The following is a 23,824-nucleotide window of genomic DNA, read 5'->3' as shown; positions in this document are numbered from 1 at the left end:
TTAATATTATTTTAAAAACTGACAATCTAATACATCACTGGAGATTAACAGTGTACATTGTTAATGTAAAAAGTAATGTAATGTAATGGACATTGTTAATGTAAAGGACTCAAGGATTGGTATGTTAAAAAGATCAAAAATTTCCAGGAAATAAACATAAATGGTGAAGTAGCTGACATTATCCTGTGAGATACACTAAAGGTTTACTTACATGGAAAAGTTGCAAGCTGGTATATTAGTAAATCAAGAGAATGAGTCAATCCTCCAAAAACAGGAGACCTGTCTGGTCGACCCCCGGCCATAAATATGCTGTACAACAGAAGGAGGAAGCTACTACATGACAGAGCAAAATCCCAAAAAGGGAAGGCATCTCTGATCAGTATTGGCAAGAAACTTTGATCATTCATAAAATCATCAAAGTCCAGTTTCAAAAGAAAAATTGCCCTAGACACTAAAGATAATCACAAGGCCTTCTTTAGTTATGTCAGGAATATGGGTGGAAACTCCCAGATATGCTCTGAATTGTTGCATAACGGTACAAAATATACCGAACCTACAGACATAGCCAATATCCTGGCTGACAGATTCAGCGCAAACTTCTCCCCCCCTTCCCCCCCAAAGGAGCAAATGTCTATCCCAAGTGAATGTAACCTCCCTGACATCACAGATGCACAGGTGAAAGCTGCCCTCTCCAAAGCAAAAAACACAGCATCTATGGGACCGGACGGTGTCCCAGGCTGTGTCTTACATGAGCTCCAAGAAGAACTGAACCCTCACATTAAGTCACTGTTCAAACTTAGCCTTACTACAGGATATGTACCCAAAGAATGGCGTACAGCTACAGTGGTCCCACTCCACAAAGGTGGTGCCACAACTGACCCCGGGAACTATCGCCCCATAAGCCTGACTAGTTTGGCCTGTAAAGCTATGGAGCGTATTATCATGGAACTCATAAACAAAGACATTGGGAGCCTCCAGACACTGGACAATACCCAATTCAGCTTTGTTAAGGGCAGATCTTGCCTCTTAAACCTAGTTGATTTCTTTGAAACAGTTACCAAAGCCATAGATGAGGGCAAGGTAGTCCACACAGCCTACCTGGACCTCGCAAAAGCCTTCGACACAATATCCCACTTGGGCATCATAAATAAGCTTACCAGCTTAAATATCAACCCCTATATCACAAGATGGGTTGCAAACTGGCTCAGGGATAGAACCCACATGGTCAGAATCGCAGGTGCCATGTCCGAATCTAAACCAGTTACAAGTGGCATCCCACAGGGCTCAGTTCTGGGACCTCTCTTGTTCGGTATATACTTCTCTGAGGTTCAGGCTAACACAGGGGGATTATGGCTGACAAAGTTCGCAGATGACTGCAAACTGGGGACCATAATCGAATCTCCAGCTGACACAAGCATCCTCCAAAAGGGTCTCACAGAGACGGATGTTTGGTGCCAGAGCCACAGCCTCAAGCTAAATGCTAAAAAGTGCATAGTCATCCCCTTTGGGAAAAACAAGGTGCCCACAAATTACCACATAGGTGGTAATCCATTAAGTACGGAAGAAGTAATTAGAGATTTGGGGACCAACGTAGATAGTAATCTCTCCTTTGATAATCACATTGCCAAAGTGGTTAGAAAGACCTTCTATATAGCCCACCTTATCACGAAAGGGTTTGCATCTAGATCAAGAGAGGTCATTGTGCCCCTCTACTCCTCACTCATCAGGCCCATAATTGAATACAATGCCCCTTTTGGGATGTACCTTACCCGACACCTGCAGCAACTGGAGAGACCCCAAAAGTACCTCACCAAGAGGATCATGGGCTGCAAACAGATGTCCTATGCAGCTCGACTAAAGAAACTCCAGCTCTACTCAGTTGCTTACCGCCTATTCAGAGGTGATCTATGCCTGACGTACAAAGCCATGTCAAACCCAGAATTAATGGACATGCTCCACCTCAAAAAATCCAAGTCCCTTAGAGCTACACGCTTCAGGGACATAAACCTCAGCATAAAAATAAATAGGACATGCTGGAGGGACAGATTAATTTCCCAGAGGCTCCCCTCACTCTGGAATAGAATCCCAATTCATGTTAGACATAGCCCCTCGCTGACCCTCTTCAAGCGAAATCTGGACGCGTGGATGGGAAATCACAAATTCACCCCTGGGATCTCTTCTGTGTCCCTGCTAGACAGAGGCACAGTAAACTAATCTTAAAGGGTACCTTCTGTGACCTACTTTACAGAGTCACAGTAGGCTAATCTAATAGGGAGACGGAAGCCAAATACACTCTGGCTAGGCATATAAATGCCCTAGGGCAGATAGCCTAGTATCTACCTATGAACCTATGAACCTATAATTGAATACACTACAGACCAAAATAGACACACTAAAGTTAAATCTAAAACTAAATGACGTTATCAGTCAGTCTGAACTTAAAAACTTAAATACAAAATATGCTGAGATTCTAAATCATAAAGTATCAATAAACCTGGAAAAATTCAATTTCAGGCATATTCTGTAAATCCTTTAAGTTTACTTAAACTTGCTCTTAAATCAAAGAAAATGAATAAACTAAACTACATCAAAGAAATTTAACACAGATAAATAATAAAAAGGAAAGTAGAACAGATATTAAAGGTATTCTTGAGGGCTTTAAAATATTTTATGAAATTATAAATAATAATAATACAAATAGCCTACATAATGGTGAATAGTTGAAACTTTTCTAAAGGAAAATATAAATAACAGATTAGCAAGCGAACAAATAAAACAATTGATAGACTATTCACTTTAACAGAAACAAAGATAAAAAAAAAATAATTAAAAAAATAATAAGGTGCCAGGATTAAATGGTCTTATACCAGAACTATATAAATACTACCGGATGAAAAAGTAAAAATATTAGATAAAGTCTACAGAGAAATAAAAACAACTGCTGAAGTCCCCTACCATGTAAATATTCCTTTATATCACCTATTTTAAAACAAGATAAGGATCCTACAAAGTGTTTATCATGCAGACCCATTTCACTTTTAATTGTGGACTATAAGAAGTTCATGTCCATTTTAGCTAACAGAAATAATCAACTTATACCTAAGCTAATTAACAATGATCAAATTTGGGGTGGGGGTTTAATAAAGCCTACATGTTTTTTTTTTCTTTTCATGTAGGTATTGCACTGCAATACTTACATGGACACGAGCATATTAGGATTTAGTAAGCACTGCTGAGTGGCACATACAAATGAGCAAACACGGAAAATTCTGGGGCATGCAAATCACCTCATAAGCAGGTGAATCTCATGCAAATGAGGCAGGTAGAGCTATCCAACAAGCAGAAATGCATCTGTTCAGACCCCATGTCATTGTCTGTAGTGTACTCAGAAAAATTCCACATACAAGAGGGTAGACAGACAAAAGCGGTGCAAAACTGTAGAAATGTGGACATAAATCCCCTGAAAATGTAAGACCTCATACAAATATGAACAAAACTATTAGTCTGTATGTCAGAAAGATTAAAGGGAATTAGTTAAATTAATATTTTTTGTAATAATCTCAGCATGTTTGCACTTTGTGCTGCAGTGTGCAAACATGCTTAATAGAAACATAAAAAAATAGAAAGAAAAACAATTTGATAGTATGTGAGAGAAACGTATTATAGGACCTTGCATGGGGTCCCTACAGTGGTGCATTGCTGCTGTTGCTAAGGTGAAAGGGCTATGAAGTGTGTATTTTCTAGCCTGTCATATAAGTATGCAAATGAGTGGGGTTATTGAATGGCAGAAAGGAGTAATCGTGTCCTCATATCTCTGTCGTATAAGGTCTTACACCATGTTGATGTTTACACAGGATGTGGCTGGCATCAGGGGTGTGTGGTGTGTCCTCTCACTTATAAGCTCTTTTAAGCTTAGGTGCACTTCTTTGTGTGATGCGCTGCCTTGCTGAGCATGTTTGTAAAACTGCATGTATTCAATTAGAAATTTTGATCTTTGTATAAGTTATGCTGCAAGGCAAAGCACTGTGCTCAGCACTGCTCACTAAAGTAGTGCCATTAAATGATGTTAATTATATTGTAGGTAGGTGGAATGCATCATGGTTAACCAATCACACATTCTGCACCTACAACAGAGCTCTATAAAGTATGCATGCACCCTACATTCTGATTTTCCCCCAATACTCTGAAACATTGGAGTACAAACTTGAGAATTTTAATTCAGATAATGCAAGGGGCTGCTGTAGGTCTGCTACATCTGTATGTGCTAAACACTGAAGTCAGTGCTTCTGGTGCTGCTGACAATATGTCTAGGCAGAGAAAGAGAAGAATGTTCAGGCCCAGGGTAACCTTCCAGGAGCTACATGAGTTGGAAATTCTAGACTGTTACAGGGAGGACAGAGGCATACTACAAGAACTCACTGAGCTCTGCCGGCCTCAACTCAGACCCAGAGGCAACAGAGAGGAACCCATCCCAGTGGAAACAAAGGTATATGTAGCCCTTAGGATACTAGCTACAGGTACTTTCCAAAGACCAACTAGGGACATGATGGGGGTCTCACAGGCATCTGCATCCAGTATACTCCACCAGTTCCTAGATGCCATGCTGCCACATGACAGTGAGCACATATCTTTTCCCCTCACTGCTGAGACGAGGGCCAGCAATGTGGAACACTTCTAACTATGTAGCACACAACCCTGAAGAACTGGATGCCATAGATTGCACTCATGAACACATCAAGGCACCACTCGGTGAAGAGGGTAGACTCTACATCAACTGCAAGTAGTACCACTCCATCAACTGCCAGGTCATGTGCAATGCCCAGGGGATTATCCTGAATGTTTGTGCTGGCAGCCCTGGCAATTATCATGACTTCCATATCTGGCACACATCACAGCTGTACCAGATGTTTGCTAGTGGGAACATCCCACACAGCCATTTACTGGGGGATGCTGGCTACACCCTGGAACTGTGGATGATGACACCCTTCAGAAATGCCACACACCCATGGAAGAATGCTATAATAAGACAAACACACAAACTAGGAACATCATAGAGCATGTGTTTGGACTTCTGAAGTCACAGTGTTCCATTGCCTCACTATATCTGGTGGAGCCGTGCAGTAGTCTCTAGCCACACATGCACATATGTTCACAGTATGTGTTGTGCTACACAATGTGATCCTGTGTAAACAGCTGCAGCAGGATCAGCAAAGGGAAGGGATACACAGCCCTCACCACTGCCTAGGTCACCACAGCCACAGTGACAGGAAGACTTGGAGGAGGAACCCCCTGATGATGTCCCTGTAGGCAGACGTAGGCATGCTCAGTTTGCCCTGGCTTTCACTAAGAGACAACACATAGCACATTCACTGACATCCTAGGGACCTAGAGAATGACAACTTACTCCTACTCTCATAGATATATTAAACTTAATGCGAGGCAACCCACACAACCTGTACCTATCCATGTTTTAGCTGTGTACTGCTTATGTCAGACAGAGTCAGCCCTGAAATACAGTTCTGTCAACTGCTGCATTCACAAGGTAAGTCTCTAACCTACACAGTACTTGTAAGGATTAGTATGATATGGTATTGTATGTATGTATGGATCAGCTGCATTTATGCAAGGAAATATAGTGGGCTTTTTGGACAGAAGTATCATCCACATGAGACTACAGATACCCAGTCCACTATCATGTGTCCTTTAATAGTCACTAGGCCTCATGCATGGAATATTCACTACATCAGTAAAGGGAGATGTTAAACAGCGGGGTTACACGATATATGGACTACTGTGTATCCCAGCAGAACATGTAGTGTTGTTCCCCCATCCCCAACACAGCAATGTTCCCAGATTCCCATGTAACTGCTGTAACAGTACCCCTCAATGGTATATCAGCAGTCCAGGCAATCTCAGGGGAGTAACATACACTGCATGTCTCATTTAATGTAGGAATAACAACTTGCATATTGAATGAATGACTAATCTCTGTCTAGAAACTTGTGTGGCTCAGTGGACTAGGGAAGTTAGCATGGCTGATGGTGTTGATGGTTCTAGTCTTTTGGATGTGAGGTATTATTATGTTGGGTTTTTTTTCAAGACTGTTAGTATGTGTGTGGTGTAATATAATTAACTTCTGTCACATATTAATTACATCAAACAGCTGAATAATGATGTGGATAATTTGAGTGAAGTCCAGTACCACAGAAACAGGGACAGATGTCATTTTCTGTAACACACAAAGTCCCAGACTGGAGTACAGGTTGGTGTGGCCTGGAGTCAGTTTATAAATACTGACAATCCCACTGGACATGCTCTTACACTTAGTTAAGCAGAGCACAATTCTGTTGCCCCTTGCTCATAACGACCTGTTATGTATAGATATGTCTACACTTACATTCACATTTGTGTATATATATATATATATATATATATATATATCTATATATATATATATATATATATATATATATATATATATATATATCTATATATATATATATATATATATATATATATATATATGTCTGTCACTATCTCTCTCTCTCCCATAGATAGTATATTTATCTCTATGTATATACAGATTGAGATATACTTATATATACCTATGTATATAAAAACGTACATCTCAGGTCCTTCCCCATATATCTGTGTAACACATATATATATCATACACACACACAGCTACATTTCTATATGCATCCCTGTTATATACATAAATATGTGTGTGGATGTCTGTATTGTCCTACATACCATGATAATGGTGAGTAAAGCTGCACTATCACACATCTATAATGTTGCTCAAAAGATCCAAAGTAAGGCCTCAGAAGTACATAATGCACTTACCTACAGACCCCTGTTCCTGCTGGATGTCACCACACATATAGCAACAGCTGAGCAGGTGGTGTAATGTATAATGTTGTCTATGCACGGATGGACAGGGCACATTGTTCTTGCCCTCAGGCTTGCCCATCCAAATGCAAACAACCACATATGGCCAAACTGGTAACTGTAGCCACATAGCTAGGATAAATAACAGTTATCTGACTGCTAGGCTATTAGGTGCAGATAAAAGTATGAAGTAATTTAACTCTACATGCCACAGATGTTGTTCAACACAAGCCTAGTTTGTGTAATCCACAAATATATTGCCTGCAGTCACATCTAAAACAGACATCAGCTGTAGTGCATGTGATAAGTACTATGATCTGTAGTGTGTAAGAGTAGTTTGATAGGGATTCTAATCTCATTGTGTGTGTGTGTGTGTGTGTGTGTGTGTGTGTGTGTGTGTGTGTGTGTGTGTGTGTGTGTGTGTGTGTGTGTGTATGTATGTATCCCCCTGCCAAACAACTGCAAATCCCTCATTGACTATGAAATTGCACTAGTTCTGCACTTTTTGGCACTGTAGGTTGCTGCTGGTTTACAAACTGCCCTCTTCTACAAGGCCTGCTGATGGCATCGAACTTAGGACTACCAGCTGCCGTTCTAATGTCAGAGTTAAGCTGTGGAACATGTAATAAGTACTGTGATTTATAGTATGTAAGACTAAATAAGCAGTGTGTGTGTGTATTGCCATGCAACATAAATGTGATCACCTCACTAACCTAGAAAGAGGTAGGGTTTTGCAGTACTTTGGTTGTAGCAAGTGATGTGGGCCTCCAAATGCCTGACCACAACTAGACCTGCTGATGTTGTCAAGCATAAGATGTCCTAAAGAGATACTAATAACAGACTTGAGGTGTAGCACGTGCATCAGGAACTGTGATCTGTAGTGTGTACCATTAGATGTGTTCTAATTTATATGCAGCCAACTTGCAGTGTGTGTGTGTGTGTGTGTGTGTGTGTGTGTGTGTGTGTGTGTGTGTGTGTGTGTATGCTGTGCTGTATCCTGTAAACAGTAATTGGAAATGGTGCTATCCTCAATGTAGCCAAGTTTGTGTTTGTGGCTGTTACAGCATTTTTCATCAGCTTATGGAATCATAGGATCTTTGAACTTTAGTAGCATAATGGCCCTACAGCTCTCAAAATCCTAGCCAAGTTTATACCCTTATTTACATGATCAGCACATATTGCCCCTGTCCACGAGGGAGACAAGCAGAAGCCCTGTTTTGAAATAATGGTCACTCAGCCAGTTATACAGATGGCATCTGATGAGGTCCACCGAGTTGCTGTGTTTGCCATTAGGCAGGATTTCTTTCAAAGGTGTGTTAAAATCTGCTAGACAAATCTCTTCCACCATGTATTACTAATGTCACATACCAGGTTCATTTCCTTAGAATGATTAATCCATGTACCATGCCACCTACAGATATGCAACATTTCCAATCAAGCAGGGGCACACATTACCCTGTATGCAAGGCAGAGATCACCTCTGAGTAGTCTATAAGCCACAGGTTACAATGACGACTGATTTCAGATGAAGCCCACTGAACAGACACTGAAGACATGAAGTTCCCTTATGAGGGACCATTGTGTTGTGTGCAACTGCCAGTAGTGCTTGGAAAGGTAGAGTACCAAATGGTATTTGCACTCAAATATTGACATGCTGAAGGAAGAGTACATGGAGGTTATGAGTATGTCAATTTTGGGTGACTGTACCCTCAGTTATGTCATATGATTCCCGTCTTACCACTGGTGAGACATGGTGATCTCAGGTACATTAGGTGTAAACCTGTGTGGTCAGGACTGTGTGCCCAGGTCTATCAGGTACATCACATGTTGTGACTGATGTGCTACTTACCAGGAACATAGGTGTTACCAATGGAAATGATACTATATCTATATTTACATGGAGTTTACAGCCATTAGTATGTCAACAGGCATTTGTTCATCAATACCCTCTTGTAGGATACTGACATAACTCAGAGAGTCTATGACTGCTCACAGTTTGCAGTCATCAGCCAACACTGTCAGCCGCAGACATTCAGTATTCGCTTGCATCGTAGTTGAATGGATTCCAAGCAGTACAGGACCCAGGACTGAGCCCTGTTCAACACTGCTGCTTACAGATCAGCTTTTGGAGGTGGATTTCCCTATTTTGAGCATATGTGTCATCAATGAGTCACTTAGTGACCCCTATAATGATATCACCATTGATGCCCAAGTGGGTGCTTTTGTCAATGATGCCTGAGCGGGGGATAGAGTCAAACATCTTGGCTGCATCCAGGGGTTGTATGCCCTTATGTCCCCTCACTCAGGTCCTTGTTGACTGCCCTGATATGTTCACCATGTTTAACAGCCATGATCTCCCTATCAGAACACCAAACTATGTACAATCAACTGTTTGTAGATCACATATATGTTTGCTGATCATCTCCATGATGATTTCCCCGCAGGCATACAGATATGGCTACTCAGGCAAATAGGTCTATAGTTCCAGTAGTCAGTGGATGCACCACTTCTGTGCAAGGGCATACAAGTTACTGTTGTCCAGTCAGCTGGGATGCAGGCAGTAGTTACAATATGATTGCAAGGAGTTCCCAATGGTGTTAATAATCCTTGTAGGATACCATGTAGGACACAGCCTGGGATGTTAGCATTTCCAGTAGATGCTCTGTATCCCCCATAGAGAGGCCAGTTACAACCTGCTCTGTAGATATGGAAGATATGGAACAGGTTGTAGGAATGTCATGTGGCACATGTGGTGGAGACAGGGGAGTGAAGCTGATGCAGAACCTGTGAGACTACAGGTTAGCTATGCGTACAGACCCATTATATGTGGTATCATTATGGATGAGTTCACTGACGATCTGGGCCTGTCCTCTGAGATTGCACATGTAACTACACTGTGTGTTGTGGATGTGCTTTGTGGGGGAGGCTAATTTAGTCACTTACCGTTTCTACATAATGTCACAACAACACTATTTGCTTGTTTTAGCTGAGGAAGTTGTGCCTCCATTTTAGGGGGCACCCTCACCCCAATTGAAACACAGCATTGTCCACCTCTTATTGTACAGCCTGCTAATGGCAATTGTCCACCATGCAGGTTTGCTACGCCATGAGGAGCTCATGTTTCTCCTGTCAGGTACAGCTGAGTCTATGCAGTTGTACTGCTGCTTACATAATGCATGGGTGCAGAGCTCTGCATACTTACCTGTCTCATCTGAGGGAGGAGGTGGAGTCACGCTATGTAAACATCTCATAGGGGGTAATACATTGCTTTGTTGAAGTATAATTCTGTATTTTATACAGGGGGGGTTGATAGATGTTATGGACTGATCTGTGGTTAAATCTCACCAGGGAGGACCTTACAGTGGGGGCTGCAGTGGTTACCCATATTGGTTAACACATGAAGCACTCTGTTGACTCCCCTTGTTGGAATGTCATGCCACTGTTACAGGACACTGTAGTTAAGGACATGGACTAACCTTTGGGAAAGTGAGCTTCAGCATGACTAAGCAACATAGTTAGTGGTTACTTAATGCCACCCTAAACCATGGTGCACTGATATATCTTGATAGACACACATACATTTAAATGAGTACAATGGGTGTCTGGATTCATGGAGCTGCTTCTGTAGCTGGCAGTGGCTTGATTAGCTGCCCTTCCAGCAGTGAATATCACTGGCAGTGTCTCTGGAATCACATAGGGTTTCACTAAATTTGGATGTATATCGATCCTTAATGAATATGCATACACCACCTGCATTGCCTTGCACACTGTCAGTTTGAAGTCTAAACATGTGGAAGGATGTGTAGTCTGGCATGGCTGTGGTGCTGTCCTCAGCCATGAACCAGGTATCTTTGACTGCACAAGTGTCTGCATATTCCATGGTGACCCCTTCCACAGAGTGGGGTTTAGTGTTGCCATTCCCAGCATGTAGTAGCATAACCATGATGTTGTATGAAGATGGCATTCTCATTGGAAAGTTTTCCCTCCAGATAGTGCCTATAAGATGCACTGTGAGGGTGTCAGCAGCCTTGGCCAGTACTCAAAATCTCAGAGGTGAGAGATGAAGACCAGCTCTGGCAACGCATTGGTGTCTGTTGAGCAAGTCATCCTAGGTAGACATGTAGTGGATCCCCTTATAATGACACCATACACAAAGTCAATTATTGACATCTATCATTTTCCATGTGTATTGAGCCATCAGCCTAGGTAATAGTCAAATGCAGCTGAAACCTATGGGCATACCCATGAGAGACACAGAGTGTCTAAGCTCAGTCATGTGTCTGCATACAGTCCAGTGTTGTATGTCCCTAGTCATAAATACCTGCAGGAAATATGATGTCATCATTATGTCACCTAATATTCCTTGAGTTGTGGCAATGTGTGGTATGGCATATCGTGTCAACCCACAGACAGCTAGCTGTGATGTTTCCCATATGTAGCCTGGTGACACTGACATCAGTGTGTCTCAAGATGTAAGCACCTAGTAATAATAGGCTTGCTTTTGTGTTTTGCCTCAGGTGTGCTCTCCAGATGTAGGATTTTATGAGGTGCATGTTGTTTGGGAATGTATGCAGTCATTGATAGTGTCATTAGCAATGCAGTAATGGTTTTGTGTATGTCACAGTATACCATCACTAGGTAGTGTCATGACAGATGGTGAAATGTAACATGTCACCTTTATGTAGGTCCCTAACATAACACAGTACCTGACAGTGTGCCATACAATGCTTTGCCAGCGATGTGGACCTTGGATTGACCATAAGCCTATCAGTAGGCATGGTCCCATCACTATACCTACAAATGTGACACTGTGCAAGTCCTACAAAGTCTGGGTCATGCTGCCACACCCTTGGGTTTGACAGCTTGAAACACAGTGCTTGTAGGCATGCCTTGCAGTGAAGATGTGCATGACCGTGCATACACAGAGGACTTGTTCAACTTTGCTGACATTACATTGACCTTGCAAGTATTCAATGCCTGTCAAGCAACCACACAGCAAACTGGTTGTTATGTGACATGATGTGGAACAGAGCCATGTAATCTGGATACATAACTGCACAATATGATATACCTAGGACATGTGGCAGGTGGACACACTTTGACCAAAGGTGGCCAATCTTCTGCAGTAGGTTTCACAGCCATATTATGCAGATATCCACCATTAATCTGTTGAAGTGCAGGATGCATGAAGTGCTGTGAAATTGTCACCTAAGATGAATCACCACCATGTGCTGCTTCTTTCAGCAAGTCTGGACATCTATGCCACTGGACATTGCACATTATATTGTGATGCTGCAGCTTTACTCCTAATCACCATCTGGCAGTTCCCTAGTGACATAACACCAACCCTGATGCAAAAGGCATAATACATGCAGAAACCAACTGATTGCTCAGGTCACTAATCAAGGCATCTACCTGGAGGAATGTATGTAAAGCCTACAACCCTTTCATGTTGTGGGATAAACATATGGATGAACAAACAGGCTGTGTCCTCTTCCTCATCATGAACTTCATAGTAACATTTTGCATGTGATGACAGAAAAAGTATCGGAGCATGGTATCACATGACAGAGTGGTTGTGGTATGGCCAGCAGTAGAAGTAGCCGGGCACCAGCAATTCAGGGGACTCCCCTGCTTTCAACATTCTTCACAAGGTAATTGTGTCCATTCAGTACACATCACTTGAGTAGTACCCAACTGCAGAATACCTGTGTAAAACCTCCCACCTTACCTTCACAGGGAATACATATTATGTTTCCCTCCAGTGTTTGTCTGTGCTCTGTACAGATACCTTGGATGACTCTTTGCATGGAACATGATGAAAGTAACTGCAATACTTAGTTGCACAGAGGACAACCAGCATGCAGTGCCAAGCAGTGTCCACAGATCTCTCAGTTGTCTGATATGTAAAGCCATGAAAGGAGTTAGCATAGATACAATCATTTACAATGTTGTACACTTACTAACACTGGACCAAACACAGTTTGTTTTGCTCAAGGGCAGATCATGCCTACCTAACTACCCTAACTGGTGGATCTCATTGAGTTTTACAGTATGCAATGGATGACGAGATTATGACTCAGTTCACCTATCATGCCCTAACAAGGTGTTTGACAATATTAGACCAGTAGGCATTGCTAAAAACTGTGTAGGTTATTTATAGAATAGTATGTCAGCTTTTGGATAGTCAAGTGTCATAATCTGGGAAGATAGCATTGGGTAGACCTATACTACAATGACACCAGTCATCAGTGGACTTTCCTCAGACATCATTAATGGAGTACCCCTTGTAGTCATTCCCTTCTCTGCAGTCCCATCCACTGTCAGTGACCTCTGACTGACCACATTAGCAGATGATTGCATTTTAGGAGCTGTCACAGAATCCCACACAGAACCAACAGTTATCCAGGATGGCCTGAGATACACATTCAGTTGTTTTCAGGGCCGCTGACAAATAGTGAATGCCAAGGACTGCGCAATTTTATCCTTTTGGAAGTCATCCACCCCAGGAAAAAGTAGTGTCTGCACACTGCACACAGTTGAGCCATTACTCGTGGACTTATGGACACAGAGAGTAATGTAGCCTTTGACTTTCACTGGTCAGTAAGATGTGGGGATCCATTCAATTTTCTACAACCTATACAGAAAGGTATGGCATGTAAATCAGAGACATTGTTATACCATATTTGGCACTCATCACACCTATCATTATTGAGTGCGATGGCACCATTACTATGTCACTGCTCAGGCATATCTTACAACTGTAGCAACCACACAGGTTCCATGGTAAACTAATACACATTGCAGACAACATGTCTGATGCAGTCTGTGTCAAGAGTGTACATGTGTAGTCTGTCTCTTACATGCTTTGGAAGGGATGTGTATGGCTGCCATACAGGGAGGTGTCAGATCCCACTATGTACCTCCTGCTTACTCAAGACAGAACTAACACATGTATTACCTATGTTATACTCTTACACCATCACTGTGGTGTAAATAGCACATGCTAGAGAGACAGGTATGTAACACAGACACTACACCCTATATGTAACTGGTTCCCTATGTATGTGAAGCACAATTCGTCTGTAATGCACATCATGTGCAAGTTACACAAAGGGATGCAGAACAAGACAATCATAACTGGTGAAGGACAAATGTCTGTAATGGGCACAGGAAATTTGTAGATGGGTCATCTCCATCACCACAGCTTGTAGATGCATTAGCTCCAGAAACCCTAGTAACACTTATCACGGGACTCAGACTATGTCACAGATGAGTGATGAATGAGTAGGCTGCATGACACCATTGTCTTTGTTAGCTTGTTATACAAATATGACCCATTGGAGCCATGTAGCTATACTGCTGTACCTTGCTGGAGACATATGTCTCCTGTGCTGACATTCCATCCTGTGCTGTGATGTCTCTGGGTTTATTGCCACTGTGTATCCAAAAGTGTCCCCTACAGACTCCTGAAACAGGTCCCTGACACACCTTTCATTGTGCAAGTATTCAACTATTACAACATCATAGAAAATAAGGTACATGGCTTAGTCAATACAAATGTCAGCATATAGTATCTGTCTGTGACCAGTACAAGTGGCATGGCAAAGTAACATTGCATTACACAATTACATATTTAGTTATGTAGTCACCCTGTGCATCATATTTGCCATTGCTATTTGTGTGATGGTGCGCTGCCAGTAAAATAAGTTCTTGGCTGAAGGAAGCAGTGAAACAGTACATTTGGTGTGCCTTCTATAGCGCAAACAGACTTAGTGGCGATGTGCAGCCATCAGCACTCTGGAAACTACTTAATGGATCAAATCCATTTCTTAACCTAGCTTTTTCTGTGGCACAAGGTGTAAATTCCTTGTGCTAAATGAAAAAGCAGGGTTGAAACAGGGTTCAACTCTAATATGCAGATGATTTTACAAAGAGTATCAGCATATGATTATTAAATTAACTTTTTATCATGACTTTAAGAATGTATATAAATATGTTACCTAGCAAAATTGTGTATGTAATAGCCACTGAAATAATTTTTTATACCTACTACATATGATACATGCTTTGCAAGAAATCACAAGTTAACTGGGTGTACAATGAGGTGACATTTGAAATGACATTTAGCATGACATACTTAACTACAGTTGCTCACTGCCAGACCTTGAGTAGCTGCTGAGCATTATAACTGATAAAACAGAAGGGACTTACAGAGATACATGGGAAACTCATTCACAGGAAAGACACTTAAAAAGCAGGCAGTATCAGTTTTATCTAATGCTGGTTATCAACCATTATTAAAATGAAAAATTAAGTTTACAGATTTGATCATTATCAATGGACTGCACCAAGGAAGTCCTACATCAAATATGTCAAAATTCCACCTTAGAAAGGACAGTGATACCCTATTTAGCCAATGGAAGATGGAGGTTTTATTCTTCAGCAAAATGATGGCAGACAGAACATCTCATAACATGACATTTACATCCATCGGCCTAATGAATAGTCAGCATTACAAAGGTAAGAGAGAGAGAGGGGGTGAAGACAGAGGGAGATATAGAGACATATATGAAAGGGTGGTGTTATGGGTCATTAATGTATATCTTTATGGTGTGTCTTTAGTATTAATCAGTCATGCCCTGTATCAGTAAGTGGTGACTGTGGGGGTGAAGACAGAGACAGATATAGACATATATATAAAAGGATGGTGTTATGGTTCATTAATGTATATCTTTACGGTCTTGTATTAATTAGTCATGCTCTGTATCAGTAAGTGGTGGCTGTGAGAGTGAAAAGGCTGTGAGACAGACAAAAACCGATAATGACATGAGTATAGTAAAGGTTTATAATAATTCTTCTTCATGGACATGGATGTATTTGCAAATGTTTTTGTAACAGTATTCAACATCTGCTGATGAGAGGTTGTTACTGGGTAAAAATTAAGATTCATGTCATTAAATATGTCATAGGGTATACCATCACCGTAAGAAATAATATGGCATATATCTGGACTTCAACCTTTCATGCTATGGCCCAAAAGCGATCTTCAGACAAGTGATTTATGTTAGCACTCCACAGAGAAAGTTGCACTTTGTTGCATCCAGTAGTCAAAGAACTGTTAGAATAACTGTTGCAAAGTGTTTCCATTGTTCTTACTTTAGTCTGCATTGTGATAGCATAGCTTGTTTAAGCACCTTCGCAAAATGATAACCAGACTACTGCGGGTGATTGCAGCAACTGACTAGGTTTTGCCATAGGACATTAACAGCCATTCAGTGTCACTCAGCACTGGCATGTGATGCCAACATCTCTGCAAATGCTGAGGCAAACAATTGATGGCTTTCTTCTTTATTTATTTATTTTACATATGTTAACCGGGTTAGTCTGGCTGAGCTTTTGGCTCATTTTCAGCAGAGACCCGAGGAGAAAAGCTCCTCAGGACTAGAAAACAATTTATTAAATTTTAGTAACTTGGTAGTAACAATCAGCTATAGGATCTTACAAGCAGAGACCTGGAGAGAAAAAAAGCTCTTCAGGTAATTCAATTATACAGAGTATTAACAATTGGCAGACAAGTATGTGAGTTGTTAGAAACAAGGTTTTAAACAATTAGCAGAAGAAAATGTGACTAGGTACAATGTTATTTAAGCTGCTTAGAGCAAAAAGAGTTAATAGTTAGGCAGATGCTGATTTAAAGTGGGTAGGATCTAGTTCTATAGGTGTTTGGAGACAAGAAAGGAAAGTAAGAATGACTAGTAGGAGATGTAGGGGAGGTAGAGTATAGGAGACAGACTAGACAGGTAGGTTGTTTTCTGAGACTGTAAGAATTAAGAGTGGTTGGAGATAGAGGAAGGGAAGAGGTAGAAGAGGCAGGGGAATATTGTTAGAGATACATTAAGAGTGAGGTGGTGAAATAGGTGAAAGGATGGTGGTTTCAGGGTGGTTGGCTACAGTGACAAGACCATTTTTTTAGGTATATCCTTGTGGCTAATTTGAAACGTTTGCTTTTGCTTCTATGCCATTACTGGCTATGTTTCCTCTGTGTTTTTCTATTTTTTTGACCAGATTAAACATGTAAACAAGGGGTTGATAGGGAAGTGGTGAAATGAGAGGCTAAGCGGAGGGAAAGACACAGGGGATAGAATAGCAGAATTTGCAGGAAGGTAGTGTGAGAGAACCATCACTATCTACTTCTTCTCATCATAAATGTAGAAGTGTAGCCTGAGTTTACTTATTTTGGACTCTCACCACACCAAGGGTAGGTGACAACGACAGAAGAATGCTGTACAACCAATTGCACCAAATCAAGTGGGTCAGGAAGACACATAGGTGAAGTAGAGATTTATTTATGGGTCATTTTTTTGTGGGACAGGTGCCCATTTTTTACTTTGTTTTTCTTTCAAAGAGAGGAATGTTTGAAAAGGTGCTTAGAAATATGAGGGTTAGGTAGAAAGGTTAGGTGAGGAAGCAGGTGCAGACATACAGGACAAGTAAGGCAGAGGATGATGATGATGGACACAAAAAGTTGGGGGACACCAAGATTGGGGATAGGTATTGGGCATTCAAGTACACCCATGTCAAGCCTAAGAATATTGAGAATCTAGTCCTCACCCTCAGATGTGTCATCATCTTCTTGACGCTAATGCTACTTCCAGGGTTACCAGTGCACCAGCTGCCTGGGCTGAACTACCTGTGCAGATGGGGCAGATAGGGAATAGATTGTGGGGACCGTTCTGACAGCTTGTGACCCTGAAGTGCTGGGTATCACTGTTGCAATATGTGAGGGATGGCGGGCTGATCCACAGTGGTCAGTTTACCTCTCTGTGCTGCATGTCAGTTTTTGTAAGCAGAAATGTATGACAACAGAACATTTTTAAGCCATATAAACTATCCCACTCCCCCCTCCCAAAAAAAGAATGAGAGCGAAAGGGATGGGATGAGACAAAAAAGAGAGAGAGAGATGAGATCTATGGCATATCACATGACTATATAATTTCAGGAAAATAAACTGTTATGATTATCCAGACTATATACCTTTGCCACCCTTTACCACATCCAGGTGTTCTGGGAAGGTCTTACTCTATTGTCCCATTAATTAAATGCACTGCTCTGATATCATAAATACAGCTATATATTACAGTATTGCCATATTGCATACAATTTCAATAGTCACTAAGCTAACATTAAGACCCGGTGCATATGTAGCCCGTGACTCCCTGAGTTGAGTTAACCTCTCTTGGTGCACCTCGTGGTTTGCTGCAATGTCTTCAGCAGCTGTACAAAACAGAAGAAGAAATGAAGAGGCATGAAAGCATATTGAATAACAGTCTTGGCTGGGTACTGTATTCCATAATATTTAATACAGATTGGGCAGTATACTTACACAACTGTGAGATGTCAGCAGTCCTAAACTCACCCTCTCATCACCTACAGATGTTCTTCTTGCACCATTTCAGGTCACTATAGTGGTGATGATAATTATTTCCAGCGCATGGGATGCCAGTTGCACTGGAGACAGCATTGGCTACTTTGTTCTAAGCCTCGGTCTGATACTGAGACTCAGCAGAGTCCCATTACTGCAGCCTAAGGCTGTAGCACTTCATGTGGAGTGCCACAAATATCCAAGACCCCTCAAAACCCCACTTTTGTGCTCGAAATTCAACAGACATCAAGCAACAACTCTAAGTATGAATTGGCTCCAAATTCAAGTCTCACTTTTAACAGCTAGTGTGCAAACACTCACAACCATTCCAACTGCATTTACCCGATGGTAAGCACATAGAAGCATGTATAAACAAAGTGAAAGGTATTTTATGAAACATCAAATAAGGTGTGAAGCATGGCATTAAGATATGCCATGCATAATGCTCAACATGTTCAAACTTTTTTTCTAATGGTCGACACTGACAGTCTGAATGGCTTGCCTTGTTATCCTTTGTGTTTTGTATGTTAGATAGGATATCTTGGCAAATAACTGTCTGGAATTACACACAGTAAAAAGTTAGTTGACCAATGTGACAATCAAAACTAGGGAAGAAAAATGCACAATTTCATTCGAAGTGATTATTTCTCAGTGATACAGAAGAACTCATTTTCATGTTGATGTTCATTACAGATAAACCAAATTTTGTATGAATGGAGATTTATTCCACATAGGTCTCTGTGTGTGTGACTGTAGGAAGTCTTTTGAAATGCATGTCAATGAAAGAGGCAATGTTACTTCTTGTGAATGTATGTCAGATGGATAGACTTTCAGGAGTTGATTAATACAAGTTGCGATTATGATACATTTAACTTAGGTATTCTGTCCATCATAGATACGCAAGTACAGTGTTGTTCCATCATCAAAATATGTTACTTAAACAATTATACACACATTCAAGTGCATTTCATAACTAAATCAGTAATAACATATGCTGCTTATAAAAATGAATTTATGAAAGCATTAACGAGACATGTATTGCAAAAAAGCAGCATAATTATGATAGCCATTTGTATGTAGTGTTACCTTCCTAACTAAAGTGTTGCTAAAAATTGCATTCTGTCAAACTATGTAAAAATACGCTTTTGGGACTTGAACCCTGGATCACCTGCATTTTGTCTCTAAAGTCAGAGCATGTAGACCTTGTGCCACAGAGACAGTTGTGTAAGAGGTGGATCTTCTCCACTTAGTACTGTCCAGAGTGCCAAAGTTCACACTTTCCCACTAAGCCTGTTTGCACTACTGAAGGCTGCCCACACAACAAATTTCACTTAATTGAATGCCACTTAGCAGCGAGCAAGTACACAAGGCAAGCAACAGAAAAGAAAGCATATGAAGTTATGATGAAAGTGATTCCTGCATCAGGAATAATAATTTCCACAGTCCATTCACAATGCATGGGTTTGAACCCCAAAGAAACTGTGTTAAGGGGCCAAGGGTACAGCATTTACAGCTTCTTCCACAGAAGCAGGTATGCAAAATCTGCACACCATTCACTCAGTAGAAATATTGTGCATCAGTGCCAAACATGTTTGTGCGAATGAAGATTGCAGAAATGAAATAATTCACTGTTTCTCTCAACTGAATCCTGTTAGTTCTGTGCTAAGCAGTACTGAAATTACTCAGGCAAAAGAACATATATAAAAATTTATATTCCACACAGGAAATCACAAACTGCATTTTCAAATCTGCTGCATGCTCACATCTGCTGCAAACATTCCAAGCATGTGGCTTCAAACCCTGCATCCTGTTTTGTGTCTCTAAAATTATTTCATATAACCCATGTGCTACAATAATACTTAGATGCAATGTAGAATTTATTCTATTACTGCTGCTCAGAGTGCTGTAGCAAAGCACACCTGTGCCAGTGTGAAATGCACTACGGTTGGCAAGGCGATTTAAATTTCTCAGTTTGGACCTTGGTCAGTGGACTCTTGTTCACTGCTTCAAAATGCTGCCACTCGAGAATGGTCTCTACCAACACATGTGCAAATGAGGAACAGAAAAACAGAAGGAAAAGAGAAAAAAACAATAGTCAGAAGTAATAAATATATGGTAATGCTAATGAAAAGCAGGGTTGTGAAGTTTTCTAGATCTGTGTGTGATAAAAAAAAACTTGACTGTATGGATTAACTCTGTCAGACAGCTCACTCTCTGGAATTGAACCCTCAACTCAGTGCAATAACAATACACCCTTACTTGTATTTCTTAGTCCTCTTTATCACCAACACAGGACTAGAAATCGTTACTTTCTTATTTGCTTGAACGTGTCATACTGACCAAAACGTTACACTAATAATAGTCCACAACATTTTAATGTCCGGTTGCAACACTGCCAGCTGCTTCTTTTCGTTATTTTCCAAACATCTTGTCTTCTTCTCAGCTTAACCACAAAAATACAATGGTGTTGCCATTTATTTACATCTTTGTTTCAATGTGTAATATAGCTGATCAGTATTTCAGACAGATTTTAAGCACAGGATGGACAGTGTGTTGTTAGTACAAGGATGTCAATGTTGTTAAGGTTGTTCTCGTAGCTCTCAAGCTGCTTACACCTTTTTATTCTAAGTGTAGTCTGCATAATACAAATACTTCAGTATAGCTTATTGTTATAGTCAGAGCAATCAAATTAGTTACAAGTCATTACCAGGTAACAATTGTTATTGTTCCTCCCTGTAGTCCTAAAGTGTGTGCATCCAATCCTGTAGCTACTTATACCACGTTTATATCTCCTACACCAAGTGATGTATTTGCTATTTAGGAATGCTATTGATTTCACACTTCATGTGCATTTTCATAGTGGTCAGAAGGCTGAATCTATACTATAGGAAAGTAATGGTGTAGCTATGGGAGTGAAAGGAGTGGATACTGATGGGATACAGACAGAACATAAGTGCTAACTACTTGGAGGAGATTGCTCTACAAATCACTGCACTACCATAACTTATGTTTGTCCTCTACGCAAACTTCTTACATGTTCCTATTGTGAATATATTTTAGTATGCAATGGAAAACAAAAATGTTGCTATGTATGCAGTTTTAAAATTTCACTGCTGCTGTACTGCACGTCAGTTATTATTGCTGTGCAGTTCATGTTAGTATGGTTATTTAACAGAACTGTCTTATCATTTGTGATTGTGTGACAGCCTCAACTGTGTGGGTGACTCACTGGATAGGATGAGTGACAGACTGGATCAGGCAGTGTCTGTGAAGATATGTCTGCTGGGGGGATGGCCAACATCCACCTGTCTTTGGTGTCACCCTTGGCCTACTGCACCATCCCAACCCTGTGAGAATGAAAAAGACTGTGCCATGGGCTTTGCTCATTTGGGGTTGGCTTACAGTTACATATATGAATGATGCACAGAGTGAATAGGTATGAGACAAACATTATGCAGGTAGTTTATCTTCTTACATATTTGTTTAGATAATATAGGTTACACACTTACCTTGACAGTACTGCATTACCTTGATTGAAATTATGCATTTTTCTTCCCAAGGTTTGATTCCCACATTGGTCAAATAACTTTTTACAGTATGTAATTCAGAACAGTTATGTGGAAAATTGATGTACTCCCTTTAATGTTGTAGCACAGCATTTAGCTGTTGGTGAAATATTCTGAAAGTTGAGGCCTGTGACATCCTTAGTATATCCCCTGTGGGTCTCTGGAATGTACCAATAGCTAATATCCTTAATAGTACACATACTTTAGTTTCCACTGGTATAGGGTCTCCTCAATTTCCCCTGGGTTGGGGGGGGGGTAGGTGGTGGCGGAGGTACAGATTTCCTGTAGTGTTTCCATATCAACCCTGTATCACTCTACTATTTCAATATCATGCAGTCCATGTTATGTTAAATGGGGTCTGAACATCCTTCTTCTCCTTGGACGAGGTCTATATGCAGCATCAGTAGCATAGATTTGAGACTGTTGTACATACACATGCAAGACAGCAACAGCAGCAATCACTAACATGTTGGCTGTATTCCAATAGGTTTTGGTATGCATAGCAATGGGCTACACCATCTCTACATGGTTACTTCATAACTTCATGAATAGCTGTGCCATATTGGATTGGTTCATTAGTATGTAATTCAGCTGATTATGCTTTCATTAGCCTGTTCTCTGTTTACCTTTGTTTAGTAGCTCTACATGACATGTAGAGCCATTTAATGAATACAGAATGGTGCACTACTGTATGTGTGTTGTGGTGTAATGTGCACACGATGGCTGTATGAAAATTAGCCATTAATGAATCTGGCCCATAATCTCCCCAGAAAACAAAAACAGATTCATCACCCATAATGTGTCAACTTTTGGCTGTACCATTGAAATAAAACAAAAGAACACTTATAAAACATTTAATTAAAAAAACAACTTAATATGAATTCAAAATGCACATAAAGAATACTTATAACTTTTAGAAATAGCATTTTTCTAAAGAAAATCTTTAGTGTATATTGAAATTGTAAGTATCCGCATTTGTACACTCTAGGATTTTGAATAAAGAAGAACCAGAAATGAAGAATCACCCTTTAGAGAATACTAAATGCTTTCCCATGTTAATGAGGTAAAACGTACCCAACTAAATATCCATGTTATTTATAGAAAAGTATGTCAACTTGCACTAGACAGATGAACAATGCACCTTCACCGAATTTTGATTAATGATTAGCAATATATTACCACACAGTGTACCAAAGCATCCTAAATGAAAACAATTTAGAACATGCCATTCCACAAACTATAACCACCCACACAAAGCATCTAGGCATCAAGGGTTGCATTGCTCCACCCCTTCCAAAAACTTGCCTGTTTTCACCTACAACAACTTGGTAGACTGTAGGTATCTTCTTCCATGGCACTGCATTTCCCACCATGCATCACCCCCTCATAGTTCATTCAGAAGTTAGCACAGTATTCCTTTAACTCAACAGCCAGATAGTGAGTACTGTATAGTGAATGATTTTCTCATCCTATGTGCCTTCTCATATATATTCTTTCAAATGGTGGTCTGGCATTGTGGTAGGATAATATTAGGACTTTGGCATTACGGTAGTATGACCACATCAAACACTGCAGTGTCCATTGTAATTCCCAGATCTGCCCCACATAAAAGCCCCTAATAGGCTTTTGTTTGCTTCATTTTGTTTAGCAGGGCAGAGAAAACACTTCCATTTTGACCATTTCTCATTTCCCATTTATCTATAGCTGCAAACTTATTGAATATTTAATTTAGTCTATGTTCTTTCTGGTGAATATTTGTGCCATGAACCTACTCAGGTAATGATGGAGAGTCTTTTCACGATTTCATATAAGAAACAAAAAGAGGGACCAGCTCATCATATAGCAAGACTCAAGACTATAAGCAATGGCAGTGTACAAATGTAAATATAGTAAAGGATGCTACAAAACAAGCTATAGCCCCTTTCTGCCTGTCTATTTAGTC

The sequence above is a fragment of the Protopterus annectens genome, chromosome 12.part0 (assembly GCF_019279795.1).
Source record: "Protopterus annectens isolate FY-2018-M chromosome 12.part0, PAN1.0, whole genome shotgun sequence".
NCBI classification, from domain to species: domain Eukaryota; kingdom Metazoa; phylum Chordata; order Ceratodontiformes; family Protopteridae; genus Protopterus; species Protopterus annectens.
The sequence above is the reverse complement of the archived record's forward strand: the minus strand, read 5'-3'. Positions refer to the sequence as shown.